At 41.9% G+C, this 21514-nt stretch overlaps 1 protein-coding gene and 1 long non-coding RNA gene across 3 annotated transcripts in view; one reads left to right on the top strand and one right to left on the bottom strand.

Annotated features, from left to right (window-relative positions):
* PTPRG (protein tyrosine phosphatase, receptor type G) overlaps positions 1-21514 on the bottom strand; it is a 374849-nt gene that overhangs the window by 327941 nt on the left and 25394 nt on the right. The window lies entirely within an intron of this gene.
* On the top strand, positions 9422-17821 carry LOC121106598. Its single transcript, XR_005839192.1, has 3 exons — positions 9422-9644; positions 10504-10557; positions 12448-17821. It is a non-coding gene; the product is annotated as an uncharacterized LOC121106598 (long non-coding RNA).

The following is a 21514-nucleotide window of genomic DNA, read 5'->3' as shown; positions in this document are numbered from 1 at the left end:
CAAAACGTGCCCAATAAAAGTCAAATTTTCATTTACAGTTTAATGCTGTTAACAAATCATGATTTACCATATCTGTCAAACACTATATTGCTCCCTTTCATATATTATAGGAGCTAAAAAAAAAACCCAAGTTTCTAATTAACTTTGTCATATGAATAAGAGTTGTTCTAAAACTTCTCTCTTCAAAGTACTGAGATTTAAAGTAATAAATATTCCTTCAGAAGTAGGCCAGCTTGGATTTAATATGCACCAAATAAATATTCCCTCAATTAGATGTGTGTAAGTAAAAAGCTTTATGTTATGGCTTATAGCAATTTCAGATAAAGAGCTTGTGTGATGGAGTGAATCCAGCTAAGAAATGATTGCAGCAGTGCAACATAATTTTTAGCACAGGACAGCACTCATCTCAAAAATAATTCTGAGAAATTTTTGCAATTTTGAGATCATGCTAAGTTTTGAGCAAGACTACCACGCTTAATAGATTTCATAAATTACTCCTAAAAAATTAATAAGGCAAATTAAGGGTCCTTGTAATGAATCATGTAACTTCTCATTTGGCAGAATTATACCCTTTTTCTCTTTGTGCAGGAATCGTAATCTAAGTTGTACTATTAGACACAAAGCTGATGAAAGAAAGTCACCCATGGCAGCGATACAGCTTCTATATCATCACTGCTCTGATATTCCCAACAACATTTCCACCCATCAATCTGATTGAAATCTAAGCTTGTCTTTGTGCCTATTGCTGAATCCCGCTGCTGCTGCAGAACAGCCTTACTAGAGACTTTGTTGATTTAAGTATGCAAGTTCAAAGAACGCTTGGGTAAGAATCCTTAAATGAAATAAAAATCTAAGCTGAGACTTTTCACATATCAATCCCCACTAAACTCCCTTACATCCTATAACTAAAAGCTGACAACAAAACGTCAGGTAACATTTGCACTAAATTTGCTTCTAGAAAAGATTGCACATTATTTTTGTTTGGAGAGCTTTTGCTCTGTAAGTAAGAAAGCATTGGTTGGAAGGGCTACACAGCCTGTGAGGTGCACATACCCAGGGCTCAGCAGGAGTGCAGCGACCCAGAGCAGGTGCAGGCTTGGGGACAGTGACAGCACAGCTAGCCCGAGCAGGCTGCACTACAAAGCCAGGGGATTCAGCAGCAGCTCCAGTCTTGTCAACACATCTACGGGCACTGCCAAAAATGAGATCCTTCACTGGAAAAAGTTTCTACATTAGGACAAAGGCAATGGCAGAATCCCGCAAAGGTCAGCAACAGTCTCTTCTAGAGCACAGAGTTACTCAAAAGAACAGTGACTGCTGCTTCAAGCCATAGAAGTCAATATCCAGCCTGCTGGTTTCAGCAGACACATACTCATCTTCACAAGTAAGACCAAGCAGTCCCCAGCCCACACAGCCTCCAACAGACACTGCTGCAGGGAGCAACTGGGCGTGATCCCCAGCCAAGGTCTTAACTGCTGTGGGAGACTGAGGACATCTGGACAGACTTAACTGACCAAAACCACAGCGAGAAAACAAAGTACCTCTTTGTTTTCCCTTACTTTCCTCCAAGATCTCTTACAGCAACTCAGATCATCTTCCCCCAGCAAGAGCTGATACCAGTGTTGCAAGGGGAAAACACAGCACTGAGACAATGTAGCCTTCAACTGGTTATTTGCAAGTGTGTTGCTGACTGTCAAAGCATCCCCTCATTTTTATCTTGGTTCTGGTTTCAAAGCTATCACCTGAAGCCCAAAAGATAATTAGCTTCTATAGACTGCGGTACAACATCAAATGAGTGCTAATATTCTGTGTTTCCCTTAAGACAGCTTGGAGAAAAGCACAGTTCTGTAAACTAGCAACAAATGAAAAACAAATGCCAACAGGATGATAAGCTGAGGAAGTCATTTAGCACTGTCAGTCCGGTACTACCAGCAGGAGCAAGTCCACAGCCCACCCAGGGACTGCAGCCCCCTGCCTTTCTCACTGCAACGCCTGCAGATGCTGTCATCTAGGCAGTGAGAACTACTATCAGAGTTGCTCCAACTTCACAGAGGTATCAGTGGCGGTAAACGTTCCTAAGCTACAAGCACAGACTCCGAAGGGCTGACTTTGTTCCTCCTGTAGTACCTTTCCCAACTCACAGTTAATGCGGTTTCTTCAAACATCAGGAAACTTTTTGACACAGCACCTAGCGTGAGGTTTGAGCACGTCAGTGGAAGAGCTGAAGTGAAAATGACGAGTAGCTTGGCCGTGACTTTGGACCAGGGCTCCTGGGTAAAGAAAGAAGATGAATTTCTGGGAATGATTTTCAGTCTTTCCAGAGCCCTCTGTTCTGGGGGATCATTGCCTGTTATTAGATTAATTCCAGAAACTCAGCTTTGTCTCATTTACTCTTAAATGATTTAAAATTCATCTTATAAATGGAGTATAGTCTGCTGCGATTCAGAGCTGCAAGTCTACTTCTATGACAGTAAGAAAGATATGACACCAAGTTCAATCTGAGGCCTGCTCATAGCTTCACTTTTTGTAAATTATTTACCATCTGTTCACAGCACTGTCTATTTAGATGACGATGATTCAGCCATCCATGCCAGGAGTTACAAGTGGAGAAGTCGTACCAAGTCAGACCGATTTCCACTTGAAGTATTACTGCTTTGTGGGTGCTGCCAGCAAGATGCCAACAAGGCATTTTCCAAAAACTAATCTGAACCTTGGCTTGGGGAATAGTCAAGAATTGGTACGCCTGTCAGCTCAGCTCCCTGAGCAGCACGGTATTCACGGGTCTTTAAGAGGGACTCACAGAGCAGACAGGATAGGGACGTGAGCAGAACAGCGCGGGGAGGTCACAAATTAACATACACGGAGCCACAGAGAATAAAGTGCAAAGATGGATCATGAAACATTTGACACGCAAGTAGCAGAGCAGAAGTGACAAGAGACCTTGGAAAGCCTGGAAGTAAAGCTAAGCGGGGAGGGCCACAGTTATATATAGCTTTCAAGAGTGACAAAAAGTATCCATCAGATACAATAACCAGATGAGAAGTTTACAGGGGTTTCTAGGAAAAGAGTTACACAGACAAGTAGGTTAGTGGAAGCCTTCTCAATGGACCAACAGGAGTTTGACTGAAAAAACAGCCTTACTGGTACATATTAATCAGAGCAGGTTAGCTGAGAAAAGCCTAGATAAGATAATACCCTGGAGGAATGGAGGAGCCAGAGGTGGTAGTGACACTCATAACACTCCACTCTCACTGAAAAGGCATTTCTAAGGCACTGTACAGAAAGAAGCCAATAGGCAACACTGAAAAACAGGTGAGCAGAGGACAGAGAGAAGTTTTATTTTTTTTTTTTTAAAACAAGGCATTTGCACAAAGATAATAGCTTCAGCTATCATCGATTCAGCAATGAAATAACAAAATTACCTGAAGATCAAGGTGAAAAGGGTTGAAGAACAAAGACCTAAGGAACAAATTCTTCCCTCTCAAAATCATTGGAGAAAGCACCAGCTGAAAACAGCAATGGTTCAGCTTACAAGAGGAAAAGTGACAAGGACCAGACACTTGGCCACTCAAAAACGAAGCTATGACATTCTATTACAACACATTTAACTAGCAAAATCAGATACTCAGTCCTCTCAAACACAACCCAACATATGACTACAGCTGTCCTCCCTGCCCTCCAAAGAAAATAAATATCCCCACACCAAACAGCATGAACAGCTGACCTCCAAACACTCAGAACATCCTTCCTCCTAGAGGCACTCTCCTGCTTCGTAACGCAATGCCTCCCTCCCCTCTGCCAAGTCAAGGTATGTTATTACTAATCCCACTATTGCTAATCCCCTGTTGTTGTGCTCCCTACAACAGCTCAGAGCCCGATAAAAGGAGATAACACACATCCCCTGAAACACCGCATCATTTTCTCAAGGATCTGAGCTTATTTATCAGGTGTCCTCACACTGCTTGGGACAAGGCTACACCTGCTGTGTGCACTCCAGATCTGACTTCCACATTGAAGCATATCTATCAATTGTTGCAGTTTTTACAATAAGACTCTGCCAGAACTGTTCGTTCACATCCTAATTATTGAGCAAACAGAGAACGTTTCTAAGCAAAGGCAGATTATCCTATCCATACATTATGGATGACAGTTGTCACCACCACCCCAGGTTTTCTGTAGGCAAAGAATGATCATAGTCCAAGGAACCATTTCCACTCCAGTATGAAAAGGAGTCATACCAAACAGCCTCTTATGGGCCTTATAAATCCTTACTGCTGGATACAAACACCACTACCACCCATGCTGCCCTCTCTACCAATACAAAGTATCAGGAGCCTACATGTACAAAGCAACAAGTTGCAAAGCTGCAATTGCATAGAAAAACAGGATATAATGAACCACTGCATGTTCTAGGTCCTTGGGGACACTGAGCAAACAATGAGATGTGTATAGCAACAGGGAATTCTACCTTGGTGGAAAGCAAGTCACTACCAGCAAGACATTAAGCTCAGTGCTCTGCTTTAACAATCACTGCCTGAAATAAAGCATAAAGACTTTTTCTACTGTGGGGAAAATCACAAGGAAAAGTTGGAAGTGACACTGAAAGTACAGATAACTTCAGGAAGAGCAGCTTGCCATGCATCCATGTAAACAGAACAGGTCAGTAACCACATGTATATTGACAGGAGTTCCTGAATAGGAGAAGATAGCTGGAGTGATAGCTAAAATTCTGCCTTGAGTTAGTGGCCTGCTGCCACCCAGAACCCATCAGCTGCAAATCAGAGAAGCAAGCTGGCTTGGTATGAGATGCTGTTCTCATTTATGAAATGCTGATATCAGTACCAAAGTTAATAAAAATGAGCTATGGATGATGATATCCAATTTTGCTTATGTAGTACCCAAGCTGTGCCAGGTTCATTCTAAAACGCAGATGAAGATATTTCCTGTCTCCATCAGCACATAATACAGACTCTGCATGTCTAATGTGGGCACGCACATGAAATCAAGTAATTCCTCACTCACAGCCCATCTGAGGTGCTTTGAGGCAATCGAGCAGGGCTGTAGAGGCTACCCCAGAAGAACCTGGGGATCCCATAGGTTCCAGGTTGGAGTCGCTGACCCTGTGTTCTTACTTCAAATACCCCATGCATAGAGTACCTTTTGAAATGCTATGCTTATGCAGTAGAATCACGCACAGAAAGCTAATTAAACAGTGAGCACGCAGCTTAAGACCAGCTTTCCAGAGCAAGTTAAAAGAAAGCAGCCCCTCTGGTCAATTCTTCCAACCAAAAATCCTAGAAGCAGCTGGGAGCCGAGCCCAGGTGACAAGGAGGTTTCAGAGGTTGTCACACAGACTCCCAGCTAAGGCTGCACCTTCCACATCTCTTGGCATGCTAAACAAGTTAACCACAGCACTGCTCCTTAGGAAGGTTCTCAACTGAACTGGCTCAGCATTGAACTCAATCAGTGTTTAGCAAGGACGAGCAGAGGATATGCACAACTTTCAGCATATGGAACTGCTTTTGGGTAGGCGGTTTTGTGGGGTTTTTGTTTGGTTTTCTTTTTCTTAAGTTGGATTCATCTTCAGAAGATAGGAAATAACACCACAGGAGTAGGCAGAACTATTTACCTTTGAGTGAGAGGATTGCCTTGGAGCAAGCTCACACACCAGAGCCCTTCTGTGCCAGGTGAGGAGCAATGCAGAGCAGCAACACTTCCCTCCTGGCCCAGGCAGGTCACAGCCTGCAGGGCAGACAGGACAAGCTGGAGACTAAGCATGCAGACGGGTTAAGAGGTATTGGGAGGAGGAGGAAACAATAAGGTGAACAGCATCTAACAAAGGAAAAGAATAAATAAATACCAAGAAGAAAAAAAACTCATAGCAGCAAGTGTTCAAATCTATTTCTGATCTTATTCAAAGCATGACAAATATTCTCAGGGGAAATAACAGTTCCTGACACCACACCCACACATCATTATGCTAAAGCTTTAGCATTTTCTGCCTGCTCAAAGTCATTCCAGTTTTAAAGACACACAACCTGGGAAATTCAAAACTAGTTGGAAGATTCTTGCACCATTTGTGCCAGCCCCAGCCTGTTCTCACATGTTAAAGTTATATCATTCTAACTTTAGATGTCTTTTAGCCACAGCTGGACAAGCACAAATACTGCTCTAAGCGGACAGAGTGCAATGTTCTATGTTCTTAGTAAGTGTAATGTTCTTATAAGAACACTAAATGAAACACAGCACCTAGACTGTAAATCGGTATCAGACTCCTGCATTTTATAGTACTGTTTTAAACCATAATAATGATAACAAAATATTCTGTGACTAAAGGAACAAGCTGATGGCAGGGCACCCTGTGGTAGCAAGCCAGTCAGGTTTCAAAAGCTGAGCCCATAATCCTTCGAGCTTTACTTTGCTGCAATAACCAGGCAGCAACCACTTGTTCTACAAATTGACCCAGCAGCCCAGCCTATTTCACAGATCACAGGACAGCAAAACTTTTAAGTGTCGCATCTCACATCAGCCTCTGCCGAGGCACAGCATCTTCGTAGCAGCCAGTAACTAGAAACGGCAGGATCCATGTCTATCCATAGCATCTAACCTTCCCATGCACCAACCTCCTCTTTCCCACACAGCAAAGAGGAATCCTACAACAGAGCAGGGCATCCTCGGTTCATCTCCAACAGCCACTCCACTAAATACAGCACTCTAGTCCACAGAACCAAGCAGATACATACTGCATTTTCACCCAGATGCACACCTTTCATGAAGAAGCACATAAAAGAAAAGCCTGGGGAGAATTCAGACTTGACATACTGGAAGCTATTGCTTAAAAAAGAAAAAAAAAAAAAGGAAGAAAGCCTCAAAGTTGTTAACAATCACAGAGGCACTGTAATAACAGTGTCAGCACAGTTCTAGGCACAGATGAAGCAGACTACGTGCATTTCACCTGTTCCATCTACTCTCCTCCTCCTCAAAGGCAGAATAAGTTCTCCAACATGCTGTGCTTAGACTTGAAATCTACTCCAAAGAAACAAAAACCCTCTTGCATCCTAAAAAAAAAAAAGCTAATTTCTAATGTTTTAGTACAATACATTAGATTTTATACCCTATAACTTACATGTAAATAAGGCATATTTTATTATGGCTCTTGTGTTAGAATGCAAGGCTCTGAATACTTCATCACAAATGAAAATGGAGACAGCTTAAAGATCCTATGCACACAATAACAAGTCTTTGGAACCTACTCAGAGAATACACTCAGAGGTCTCTGTTAAAAAGATGGATATAGAGCTTGTCAGAGTTTGGCCATGGTTCGACAAAGCTGGAACTTAGATTTAAGCTTCTAGTTATAAGAAGGAAAGAAATTCATCATTCTTGTCAGGGCATTCTGTTTATTTGCTTGTTGTTTTGTTTGCTTTAAAGGAAGCACTGATGTCCAGAAACCAAAGGTTAAGTTCCAAGTAAAGAAATCAGTCTTTTTTTAGAGATAATACTGCACTAAACTGGAACCGTGTATTAATACAGCTGTTTAGTAGTCTAAATTGCTCAGCCATCTCTTTATCCTCAAAATCAGGCTGAGGTACAACGATAGCCTGCTGAAGTACTGGAAAGGACAATCTCTTTGCTTTTCCTCTCTTGCTAGAGAGAGTCCCTTCTTAGAAGGGTCAGTTTTGCTCCACTGAGTCACAAAATAAAGCCTTCCATTTTATTCCTCACTACAAGTATATCCTGCAGACAAAAAATAATAATCCAGAACCAGATTCTGGAGAGCTTCCCACTCTTGCACAAGTTTTCTACAGCAATTCACCTTAAACAGCATTCCTTAACTTAAAAGGAAAGAAAAAAAGGTTTTTCCTGTAATTTTTCATGCATTTTTCTCATTTACATAGACAGAGTCCAAGATAAACATAAACTTACACTAAAGACAAGAACACTGCTTTTGGGAGGTGGAGGCAGATGAGGGGAAGGATCCCCATCCCTACCCTCCTATACGCTTCATCTCCGTTGCAGCTCTTATTTTAAGAACTTGAAATCTCACACGTGTGCTATCAGTAATTTGGCAGGTCACATTTTCCAGTACACTCCATCTCTCTACAAAGTAACCATTTTTAGTCTGAGAAAGCTATCCAAAAGTTGTAACCACACCTCGTACTGGGCTAGTATATTCCACATGGAAGTCCAAAGTACCAAAGTTCAGGCTTAGTGGCACAGGTGGTAGCTACATCAGAGCTAGAACGTAAAACGCCTGCATATGCTGCAGTCCAGTTCTTCAACTGCAGCAAAAACACAGTGTTAGAACAGTGGTAGCTGATTCTTAGCACATCTGAAGAGCAGTTCCAGATATTACAGCAAGCTTTTGCATTTCTGGAGCGAATGAAGCTTTTGATTCAGTCTTAACTTTTAAGTCAAGAACTGAAAGGACTTTTTAAATTTAAAGTGGGAAATGTGTTGCTGCTGGCACATATCTGGAATCTCTGCTCAATGCTGGCTTTAGCCAACGCCGACCGAGATTCCAGATGGGCTGCTGAGTGTTTTTAGTTTTTAAAAAACATGGCAGCCAATGCACCCATCTGGCTGCACATAGACATGATGCAGGAAAAGAGATCAAATTCTACCCCTGTAATTGAGGTTGATAAATTGGGCGCTAAAATTGTGCACAGCAAGAAGAAATAAATGTATATACAGAGAGAAGAGCAAGTACAATTTATCTGCATCATTAGAGTAAGTATTACATTGAGTGATTGCCACCATGTTATATACACTTGAGCTTGCTGAATCACTGCTCTTACTTGAACAGGGTTTTTAAACACTTGTAGTGGTATTTTACTAGTTTACAACAAGACAACAGATGCTCAGACATGCGAAGTTCCTACAAGAAGTTCAAAGCAGCAGACAGCACAGGTTCCTGAACTTATGCTCCAAGTGAAATCAGAAAGCAAGTTATCTTTGCACCTCGTGTTATTTTCCAACGATGCTAAGTGAATATGAGATTTAAAGAGATTAAGCTATCTTACGTTTACTCCACGCAGCTGTTTTACTCACAAAGAAGTGAAAGAGCATCTGACAAGTTCTCAGTGCTGGTAGGCAAAATATTTGCAGATAGACCAGTAGTCATACAGTGAAAGAAGAAATGAACTCACCCAGCTGGTGGAGGTGCTCTTTGGGGTTACTCAGCACTCCATCTCAGGAAGCAGCGTAGGTCCAAGAGATACCCTCCTTTCAGTAGTTAGCCCTCATCTGAGCCCAGGGGCTCCATCCTGTCTGGTTAAGTGAGGAGCACAGGTGCAATCAGTTTGTCTGTGCTCCCTGGGCCAGGCACACCCCTTCACTGGGTGCCCAATCATCAGTTCAAGCTGTGACCTAACAGTTCCTCTATAGCAACTGTGACCAATTCCAATGAGTGTAACAATGGAAGACCCAGCACACCCAGCCAAGGGTACTTTAACCCAATGGCACGAGAGATGAAACCAAAGACCTCAAACCATATAGCTTGGTATTCACATTCTCAAGCATGGCCAGACATTTTAAAAAGCCACCATAAAAAAAGGCACTGAATGTATACTGTCATTAATGCAAACCCTCTTGACTCCCTACTACAGGATATTGGAAAACTCTTTATCCAAAATTCCCCAAAGGTAAGGAAGGTGAGATTTGTAAGTAGAGAGTGGGTCAACATCCTCTTGCAGTACGTTTAACAAGGCCACCAGTGGAGTAAGGATGCTCACAGAGTTCCTTCAAAGGTTTCTTCCTCAAGTCCTTGTCCTGACTGAACCCATATATTTTTCCATCAACAGGAAGCGCAGATTAAAAAAAAAAGTTCAGATTCATTTATTTACTCAAATCAAATGGCACAAGCCTAATTTGCAGTGACATAAGCAAAAAGGCAAAAGAGAATGTCAAAAGTCTCTGGAGGAGACCGATGAAGTACAGCCTTGGAAAGGTCTCTCAGGGTCTGAGTTCACCGTCAAGGCCCATGACTACCAGAATGTCACATTCCTCACAGGACAATTACTGGGTGACAGTTTAAATTATGTGGAGTTTGCTCGCTCTTCTCCTTTCCTTGAACAGCTCCTTGCAGCAGTGATAAGAGAGGAGGAGAAAGATGAGAAATAGCTACCAAGGCACAAAAGGAAAAAGCCAATCCATATTGAAATCTGTGGGAGTTCTGCCATCCAAACTGAGGGAGCCAGAATTTCATGCATTGTCTCATTCTATTAATATTAAAGGAATAATGAGTACGGATTTACCCAAAAGGACATCACTTTGAAACTCTCAGATAACTGGCATCTCCTGAACAGCCAGACGGATGCTCCCAGAAGCACATGTCCCTTGCATCCCAAACAAGGAGCCAAGCTACACAGCATGCACTGAAGCATTAAGATAGAGGGATTCTGGCCGTACTTAAACCAAGAACCAAAAGGTTTTCTCACTGAAATGGTAGCCTGGTTTGAGATTCGCATCTATCCATAAAGCACTATTCTTCTTCCTTTATAGCTTTTTAACCAAGTAAGGTGCCAAGAAACAAATGAAATATTGGATTCACAGAAGGTAATAACAAAAAAATCCTTTTTATATTACATTTTCCATCTAAGAAACACCTAAAGACTAAAAGTAATATATAACTTACCTAGAAACATTAAAATCAGAATAAGACAAATATTTGAGTGATAAGTAAAAATAGCAGCATGATCAATCGTGGGTAGGAATCCTGCTTTAGATTTCAGGGTCTTTTGTTTGTTACTTCATCTCAACTCTAAACAGTACACCGATTAGCAGGTCTGTAACCTGCTCTATCTCTACCTGCCTTGGTTTCAAGTTCCCTTAAGGACTAGGAGGCTGTGGTTCACCCCTTGACTTGAATACAAAGGCTTTGCTTCTTCTTGTAAAGAGTACTGCTGTTAACTAGAATTCAAGATTACTAAATATAAACTGTTGCTGCATAAACAGAGCCAGTGAAATGTTGAGTCTATCACCATTCTGACAACTGCAAACATCCTGCTTAGCTGAGACTGTCAGACCCAGAGCTGCACAGCTGTACCCAGCTGAAGCTCAGCAGCACTACTTAAGTCACATCAGCAGCCCTCTAGACAAAATGACAGTGCAACCCACGGTGCTCAGCCAGTTAATTTTATTCTGTGTTAATAATATTTTAATATACTTTATCTTCAACTGGGTCAGGGCACTAACAATCCCTTGTAGGTAGATATTATTTCCAGGAATTTCAGCAGATCTTGGTAAAGCATATTTCAATATCAATATTTATCCAAGATGAAAATGGAATCAATCTGGCATCTCTGTGCCTCCTCCACTTTGAGGTCACAAATGGATATGCAGAGATGCAGATTTTTCTTTAATTGATTTTTAAGTTCCAAAAGCCTTAGCTGCTCCTTTGTAAAGCCACCAGACAATGAACAGCAGTTCAAAGGTGAGCTAGTAACTTTAAATGAAGCTGGTCCAGAAATAATGGACTTCTGCCCCAAATCGTTCCTTTTACTGAGAGGGTACAGCACTGTATATAGAGCATAAGTGAGGGTTAGAGATCACCTGATTCACAAGGAACCTCTGCTGGCACAAGAACTCACTGCAGGTGTGAGAAGATGCAAAGAAAACTGTGATGAGGTACAATAATCACTCCTGTCACTGTGCTCACCTCCCCAGTGTGTATGGCAGGAGGAGGTCAGCGATCTCATGAAGCAAGTGAGCTCTGCTCACTGTCTTTTGTGACTGCTGTGCATCACTCAAAACACCCCATACACACACACACGCAAGAAAGGTACCAGGAGGACCTCGTAACATACAAAAAAAGAAATGCAATTATGACTGTAGTCTAACAAAAAGCAGCACAAAACAGTTGAGATGCCCATCAGAGAAGAAAAGCATTTCCACAGTATCCTGTAGAATTTAGACATGCTTATGCACATGGAAGGTGACTGAACTCATTAGCAGTTGGTGGGCTACTCAGGCTTCCGTGAAGCACCTAGGAATTATGGTGCAAAGTCAGCTCCTCAAATACACATTGCTTATCTGTTAATTGTCTAGCAGAAACCTGAAACATCACTGGGAGCAAGCTGAGGAACAGCTGGGCCCTTGTGCTGCTCAATACCTCAGTACAGGCCCAGAATTCACATCTCCTGGTTTGATAGTCAGACGGTATGAATACAGACTCCCCCATACTAGCACCATTATCACAACGATCTGCTTTCATTGCCTTCATCTCAATGTCACTGTGATACAGATTGCTTGAGGGGGGAAGCAGAAATTCAGGCAGGAGAGGATTCTGCTCAGTTACCAGTCAGTCCTCTCCGCAATGGAAATAATTCACTACAGTAGTGTTGCTACTCCATGATAAAAATCAAAGATAAGTGATAAAAAGTAATTAGTAGCAAAAAGAAAGCGTTCTAAATAAAGCACGTAGCTCATTTTACTCCTCTTCTGCAGAGGGCTAACTCTGCTAAAGGAACTCCTTGCTCAGCTGCTAAAGGCACATCCCTCGCTGCTGGCAGAGCTGCCACTCAGATGCTGGATAACAACGCTGAAAACCAAGGGCTTTGTACTCAGGGTGCTTCACACCACCACTCACTTCTGGTGCTCTGACTGAGAGACTCCTCTGTCTGGCCTTCCACTGCCAGACGATCCCAACACAATCCCCAGAAGGCATCTGTGGAAAACATACAGCCTCCCTTGGGGTGAGCAGAGAAAGGCTCCTGCACAAGGGCAGCAAGCACAGAACTGAAACTGCACTGCGAGAGGAACCGACCCAGCAGTGGGAGCTCAGCTTAACAATGCTTCTACAAATCGAGGGGTGAAGAGCTAGAGGCAGAAGAGGCAGATATTAGACGACTGGGTCAACACAACAGCCAGAGAGCAGACAATTTCCCTGTAAGAAAAAAACAAAAAAGAAAGAAGGAGAACTGTTTTGGAGGTAAGCTTTAGTAATATCTGGATCCTGCACTTCAAAAAGAACAAAATCCACCCAAAAATTGCAAGCACAAGGAATTTATCCACCAGATGAATAGAAAGCAAGGGACTTAGCACACATTAAGTCTTTTAAATGATTTATCTTTAACCGAGGCTACCAAAGCCACAATTGAAGCCATTCATTGACAACTATCAGGAAGCTCCCACATGATGGGGACTCACTGACATATTAAAAATGGTTACCAAACCAGATAAGGAACATCAGTTCTGCTTTTGCTCACAGCAGATTGATACATTCACAAACATATACACAAAAATCTGAACACAGTCACTGACATCACTTCTAAACTCTGCTATTCAACATCCCAAACGTTACATTTGGGAGCTGGGGGAGGAAGAAGCCTACAACTAGTCAGACTTAATCATAACATCTGCTAACAACTCCCAGCCTTCGATTTAATCCCAGCAAGAAGTAACCTTTAAGATGAACACCAAAAAAACCTACACTCTTTTCAGAAAAAAAAAATCTTGAAATATTTAATGTCAAGACTGATAAATTTACTCAAAAAGGTTGGGATGTTTCAGTACCCACGTGAAGCAATTGGAGCAAATTGTAGATTTACAGCACCTGGACAGAGCTGGAGGATGCAGTATTAGCAATAAATAGGATGAATCCAACGTGCTGCTTAAAAATCAAGAAAGCTTCTGATATTATTTATGCCTTCAGATTGTAAAGGTTCTGTGCCCCGCTGATGCCTGTCTGCACACTGCCTCACTCACCAGCAACACACTGCATGCTGGCCAGATGTCGTGGTGAGCCCAGGTCCCCTCAGCCAACACAGAGCTTCGGAATCACAGACTGGCTTGGGTTGGATGGGACCCCAATGATCAAGTTCCAACCCCCCCGCCACAGGCAGGGCCACCAACCTCCACATCTGGTAGTAGACCAGGAACTCATCAATAACCCCAGCCAAATATACGTGGGGCACTATCAACTCAAGTAATTAAGGGGCAGAAAGAAATGAGGACACTAAATTGAAAGCAATGATTGCCCAGGTGGGTTTGGGCCTTGCCTGCACTGGTCTCATGCCAACATTCATCACATGTTTCCCCCCCCCCCGCCCCCCCCAACCAGAAAAAAAAACTTCTCCACTTTAGATTGTCCTTGGAGAAAGGGGAGGAAATGAGCTTAAAATTACAGAGGAAGGAAAGGTCTGCAGTCTGAGAACAGTTTTTTTTCCTCTTCTATAAAAAACACACAAAGAAGAAAGTATACTGTTCAAAAGTTTCCTAACAGCTTGAACTCCACAAGCTTCCTTTCACCCCACTGCAAAGGGACATTCCTTTGACTGAAGCCTTTAGCAACAAAGCACCTCCACAATCTGGTCAAACCTCCACTAGAAATACATCAGGACACACCGAGTATGAATTAATGGTTTAATGCGAAAATCCAATGCAGTCATTTAGATGGCAATGCTTCCGTCTTATCTTCAGCTGCTTCAGACGAGATGAGGTCTCCTGCAGCCACCATTAGGTTCCAGGTCAAACACCTTCAACCCACGCACAATGCAATGCCACCAGCACTTGGAAACCCACAGAGAAGGCCTAATAAAGCTAGTCCAGATTCATCCCCACAAGATGCCAGTTCCCACCCCCCCCTCCCCATCACCACATTAGAATTTCAGTTTAATTTTTGTTCGACAATATGCTTTACAGACTAAAACATTACACTTAACATTTGACACTAATGTGTTCCAACAAAGTTGACGCATTAAAAGGATTACACATTTACAGATTACTGAGCAGGTTCCTCCTGGATGCCTGCCCAAAAATCCTGCAAACATTCTGGCCCCAGGCTCCCTCGGTTACACCCAGCATTCATCTTGATGGGTTAGTGTAATCGGTTTGCATGCCACAGGATGATCTAAAGCAAGCAATCCGGCTGCCTTTTCCAGAGCCAAGCAAAGTTAAAGAACCTGAATAAATTAAAGAGGAGCTAATTCTGCTCGGCTAATTCTGCTCACAACGCGCTGCTGTTTATACTGGTGCTTTGTCAATTCAGTAATCCAGCAAAACCATATATGTGACTGTTATCTTGTATGTGCAAGCAAGAGATTACTACGAGGAAAAGGAATTTAAATTGTCTGTAATAACAAACCTTGAACACTCAGAGAGGGAAGAAAAAAGGAAAAAAAATTACCAGATAAATTTGGGTGGCAAAACTGAAATCAAGGTTTCGTGTTTGCTTAGCTTATTTCTAAGCAATAGAAATTCACACGTTCCAAAGCCAATTTATTGCAGCAGATTTCAGTATGGAAAACACAGTGTGAGAAGTCATGCAGTAGAAGGGGCTGCACAGAAGTCTCCGACTGAAAACTCTCTTAAAGACAGTTCTGAATTACATCTATCTATCTATATATATATAAAACAAATCTCACGGGGGATTTCTGCATTTCTATACTTGCTGTTTGGAACTTCCAGTGTTAATTTGAACTTCCACTTGCTTCAGGGGGTAAAAACAAGCATTTTGAAATAAGTCTTTAATCACATCAGGATACCATCACATGTCCCACCAAAAATAAGTGTTTCTTTCAAAGCCCAGTTTCGGGGGTGGCTGCAGGGAAAGTATTGTTCTGTGTTAGTAATGCATCTGAGAAAGATTGATGAAATAGTTAAACCCATACACACCCTTCCTGCCTCTCTGGGAAAGGAAGAGTGCATTTATTTATATGTTCCATTCAGAAACCTACATTTGAAAGCTATTTTAGGGCTGGAGATTGAAACGTTCAAGTGGTAACATGAAAGCAATATGGACAAAATGGACTTCCCAGCCTGCTGTATCTGCATGGTACCACAGCCCTTAAATTAATGATCAAATGGTATGCTTGCAGAAGATTCATGCCACAATCGATGCAAAGAGGAATGGGAGCACTGGAGGACACACCACTGCACCTTACACCACCTATGAGTTTTCTGCCTGCAGAAACATATTCTCGTAGGGCGCACCAATGCACTTTCAGGTTCTGCTGCATTTTAGAAAGCTCATCCTTGGCAGACCTCAAGTTTTTGCCTTTCAGTTAATTTTGTGATCTTACTGGTTGAACTCTGACGTACGTTACTTAAAAATACCAAATTTCTAAAGGAGATAGCAGGAAGAAAAAATTTAAACCTCTGTGTTTGATGAAAACATCCCTACTGTGAAAATGACTCCTCTGTACAATCAGATGCAGTGAACCTCTCTCTTTAAATGCTGAATAAATATTTCCTTCAGTGACTCATTTAGTTATCTTGCAAGATCCAACCAAGTAACCAAGTGATTTTCTTTTGGACCTTAAACATGTGACAAATTCCGATTTGATGATCTATGAGCCCTTGGTTCATGAAGACACCCCAAATCCCGCTTTCTTCGTTCATTCCATCACCAGCATTTCACCACGTCCTTCAATTTTCAGCACTCTGTACCGAGCAGATTAAAAGAAGCCTTCTGAAGCCCAGCAGCTAATCACCTGCTTGTACTATTGATCAGCGACTTTTATGACCAATTACAGCTGAATGAGAAAACCACAGTAATGTAACACCTACAAGCTACATTTAGACTTCTGCAAGCAGACACCTCCCACCCCTTTCCAGCAGTTAATGTTCCCCCATTCTAGCCAGGCAGTTTGAACAGCTGTGCAATGCACCAGACAGAGAGCAACAGATTTGTCTGGGAAAAGGATGTGTTTCTAGAGATTCTGACATTTCCTTCCAAAAGCTGATCAGTGCCCTGATATGAGACAGCCTGTGCCAATTCAGTACAGAATGCTGCCACACAGCTCAGAGCAAACAGCCAGCACTGACCAGGGACCACCCATCCATCCCCTTCTTTCCTTCCAAAGACAAAACGAATATACAGTCCTAACTACAGGAGCCTGTTGATCAGAGGCTGGCTAATAAACTTCAAGACTTCAGGGCATTCAACATCTGTGGGGGATTTTTGTTTGGTTGGGTTTGTTATCTTGCTTCCTAGTAGTCCCAAGAAGTTACAAGCAGAGACTTGAATGGCTGCATTACCCACCGCTGTCTGAGGACAGAAAGCTTTTAAGTGTGCAGTGTTCAGTTGCTACCTTTACACCAACAACATAAAAAACCCACAAAAACTGCAGGTAGAAAAAGGGATGACAAACACTTAAATAACTTCCATGAAGTACAAAAAAAACCACAAGTGCCATCACCTCCTCCAAAGCAGCTTTTCATAGATACCACAATGAGAACCCTATATATGTTTTTTAAAAGCTGCAAAAAAAAAAAAAAAGCATTTGCATTTCCTAAAATATACAGTCCTTCTTCATATAGTCTCAGAAAACAGCCAACATATCTGCATTCCAATTCCCAGCAATGTTGAAGTCTAAGCACAGATTTGTCAAATTGGTACCCAAAAGATAAGGCTGTAGGAGGGTCCACTTAGAATGCCCCTATTTACAGACCCTTGATGGCAGCAGCTGTCTTATACCTGGGCATCATCTATTTGAAATCAAGCAGTTTATCAATGAGGAATGAACTGCAAGCATTATTTTCTTGAATTAGTAAGCCTAACAAAATGTGGAAAGGCACACTTGTCAGACACAGATGACAAAACATGAAAATCACAACAGAATTCAATCAACCGTCTGTCAGAAAAAGTATCACTTCACATACCACTCGTCCCTCCAATAATGACCAAACAAATGTTGGTTTATGTATACACAGCAGGTAGGAAGCCACCGTTCAATATTAACGTACAACTGCAGCAGTGACTGCAAACAGCAGGCTCTGATGATTTAACAAACCATTAAATAATTAAAGCTAAGCGTCCACAGGAGGAAAGGCACTGGAGTGCTCCGCTAGAATATTTGTTCCTACAGGTTCTTGTAAAGATCTGGTCTGACAGGCTGCAGGAAGCAGAACCCGGCATCGCACTGCATATTCAGAAAGGAGTCCGTGTCCGCTTTGCAAAGCATCTGCACTCCTATGAACCTTGTCCATTATAAACACAGGCTTTAGATATATTCTCACTTCGAGATAACTTACACAGTTGACTATTTGCAGGGCAAACGAATGCAATCAAACACTAAAGCTTCAAGGAGATTAGAGAGCTGCCAAGGTCTGAACTATATCAACAGCTTGAAGTCAGCTCATTCAATAAAGCTCTGACAGCATTACACTGGCAAAACAAACGGATGGTACTCGCATCGGACACAGCCTCCCATTGCACTGGCTCTTCCTGCTCATGTAAGGGGAAGAGCAGCATCTGTTCAAATGCCATTTCTAGAGAGAGAGAGAGAGAGAGAGAGAGAGAGATCTTAATGTCATAGGGACACTACAACAGTGCTGTTGGGCCAGCAACCCAACTCTATTACAGCCCACTGGGGATACTTGAGATAAACCTTTCTGCTCTACTTTAGGACAGAATTGGCCCAGCTGTAGCTGTTGCACCCCTTTCACCCCATCCTATTCTTCAAGTTAAACTGTCATGCAGACCTAAATCAAATGTCTTACAGAAATCAAGGTCTGTCACATCACTGCTCCAACCAAACTTGAAGCCCCACTGCAGACAGCGTGACTACTTTGCACAGCCCAGCAATGATCATGGTGAGTTGTGCTACTGTCTTTTACTCACACCATCATTCACAAGGCTCAGTTTTTGGTTTGTCCCACTTCATTCTAAATACTTCTTCTCAGCTGACCAATAATTCCTCATTGACTCTTGCCTCCCTTTATCAGTTGCTTTTACTGCTGCTGCTCTGCTTATAGATTTTGCCATAAGTTTTCCTTTTTTATTATTTCCACTTTCTAGCTCACCCAGTCAGGACTTTAAAAACACATTACTGCCTCTCTGAAAAGAACACCCAGTTTTGGAGGGTGTATAACAAAGCATTCTAGATGTTTCCAACCATATTTGTTTATAATTATTTTCTTCCCAATCAGCTACTTCCTCAAGGCTTTTTAGAAATAAATGACCCTTCTAAAACCCGTGCATATTATTATACGAGTGTATGCACACACTCATCATCCCTAACTTGGGTTAACATTTTGTTTGCACATGAACTCATTAGCTTTGAGATTTGAAATTAATATACAAGACTGGAGATGCTCTCATCAAATTTCTTTTGAAAGCTCTGCATCTCCTGCAGATTTGCAGATTGCTGGAAGTCCGCATTCTATCTCCTTCTACCTGTCTCACAGATCCTGTCTCCCTCATCTTTGTGCTCAAGGGCTAAAAAAAGAAACTAGACAGAGCACCTCAGCTGTTCTCAAACACCAGACAGCACACAAGGATCAATACACAGCATTCAACATCCTGAAATACAGCATCTCCACACAAACTAAATCGTCTTTAAGTTCAGTTCTGATTCAGTGCTCCTCAGCTTATTAATTTTATACGCAAGAATCTCCTTAATGAAGTGCTGGAGATTTATGTATTGGCGTCAAACCTTAATTTTAAGAGCTACCAGAGGAAAAGTGTAGGCATCAATATGAAACTTGGGGGCTGATGAAGCTCTGGCCCCACAGATAAAAGAACAGTCTGTTGAACAGCCATACTCTCCACACGCTATAACAAGTCATTTTATTTCCTGCATAGAGAACATTTCTGTACTTGGGAAGAGGCAGAATCTCCATTTCTATACCTCATTAGTAATCAATTTTCATAGTTCATTAGTAAGCAAAAGGAATGTAAACCGACACCTTGAAAAATTGTTCTGTGCTTAATAATAAACTCCTGTTCCTTTCCAGAGTTAAGGCAAATATGCTCAGTACGTAGACTTCACATTTGCATTTCATGAATTTAACACTACTGTGGCAGAACAAAAATAGAACAGCTTTATTCTTCCGTGGAAGAAAATATATTATGTCTTCACCACAAATGTATAACTTTCTGTAACTCACTTTGGACATTTTAAGCACTTGAACTAACACAACCATGATTCTTTCCTCTGGAAACACATAATCTACACAATACGTTGTGCTTCTCAGAAGAATTTCCATCCAGAGCTTTCTGAGCAATTGCTGGGACAACAGCCTTCAACTTTTGAGCACCCCTCCAAAAGAATAAGAGATCCTGAGGTAGTAACAGTGTCAGGCATGTCAAGTAGGCCATCTCCTACGGCCCACACACATCCATAAGGAATTAAGAAACAACCAACCAACACAACACAGTTCAGAAAGAGTCCTCCATGCTTATGTTGTAACAAATTCACTTTTCTATGCAGCTATAATGGTTTGCACGGATTGGTTCAGTCCCATGCTCCAACCAAAATGGTTTTTGGTCAGTGGACAATATCATGAATGTTTACCCATCCCCTCCATACAAATTCAGACACTTGGCACTGCAGGCTCAAACTTCCATATGAGAAGAAAGCCATCCATCGGTTTCCTGAGTGGTGAAGGAAGGCACAGCCCCACCCATTTCACTGGCCACATCCCTGTTTTGGCTGCACAGAAGCCCCATCGGTACTCTGTATGCAGGCTCGGCATCTGAGCAGCTGCTCACCTTAGGCCTACTACTGTGCTCACCAAGCAGTTGTAAAGCCAGCTGCCCTTCAAAGCAGAACAACATATATAGACACTCTTATCCCTTTCTTCCCCTTACTGCATCCAAGCCCACAGAATCACTGCTGTTAACGTAACACACCCAGCAATCCTGTCACTTGGAGGAAGTGATTCATGGCAATCCATGGCTTTAGAACTGCTCATCTGTACCAGCTGAACCCGACAGTTTTTCTCCTACCATTTCCTAACAGTATTAATTACTATTTTAACATATTTCAATAATAAATTCTCATCTCCCCATCACTTAGAAATAATATTTCTACTTTTAATGTGCCTCTGAATCCTTAATCTCATCTTCAAGAACATTATCTCTTCCATTAAAATGATGTGTGTGTATATACACACAAATAGTCGTGCCATCCGTCATTATAATTTTAAGCTTATTATTCTACAGATGCTCCAGAAAGGTTCTTCCCATAGCTGAAATTTTCAGGTAAAGCAGTTTCTTGACAGCACAATACAACATGACCCCTTTGATGAAGCAGCCAAAGCGCCGAAGTCATTTACTTTCATAACACTGGTTAACATTGGAAGTCTCACTGAGATCAATTTTAATCTGCCATTTATTACTGCTTCAAGAACTCTACACGCCTTCAAGAGAATCTACAGTAAACCCTTGCCCTTTTTATCTCCTTCATACCTGAGATCACAGAACTAATATAAGTTACACGCTTTAAGAAGATATTGCTTTTCCTGTTGACTCAGATTGCTTCCAAGCAGCTTTGCACACAAAGGTATCACTGCATTACATCACACGGACCTTCCAGACTTTCAGAAAGAGGCAGCCATAACGCATACAAAACAGCTGGAGAACAGGCTTCATTTCAGCAAGACATTTTGGCCATCTTCTGCAGATGAAAACCTTTGTCTTTCTGTTAATGGATTGCTACCATAAATGTTTCATGAGCATAATGTTTTATGTGGATGCTAAGTAAGGAAGAGACAAAATTTACTCACTACTTCCAGTAAAGTTACCAAACTTTATTGAACAAAAGCACTCAGAACAACGTCTGCACAG

This window comes from Gallus gallus, chromosome 12, assembly GCF_016699485.2.
Source record: "Gallus gallus isolate bGalGal1 chromosome 12, bGalGal1.mat.broiler.GRCg7b, whole genome shotgun sequence".
NCBI classification, from domain to species: domain Eukaryota; kingdom Metazoa; phylum Chordata; class Aves; order Galliformes; family Phasianidae; genus Gallus; species Gallus gallus.
This window is presented reverse-complemented; position numbering and strand designations above follow the sequence as displayed.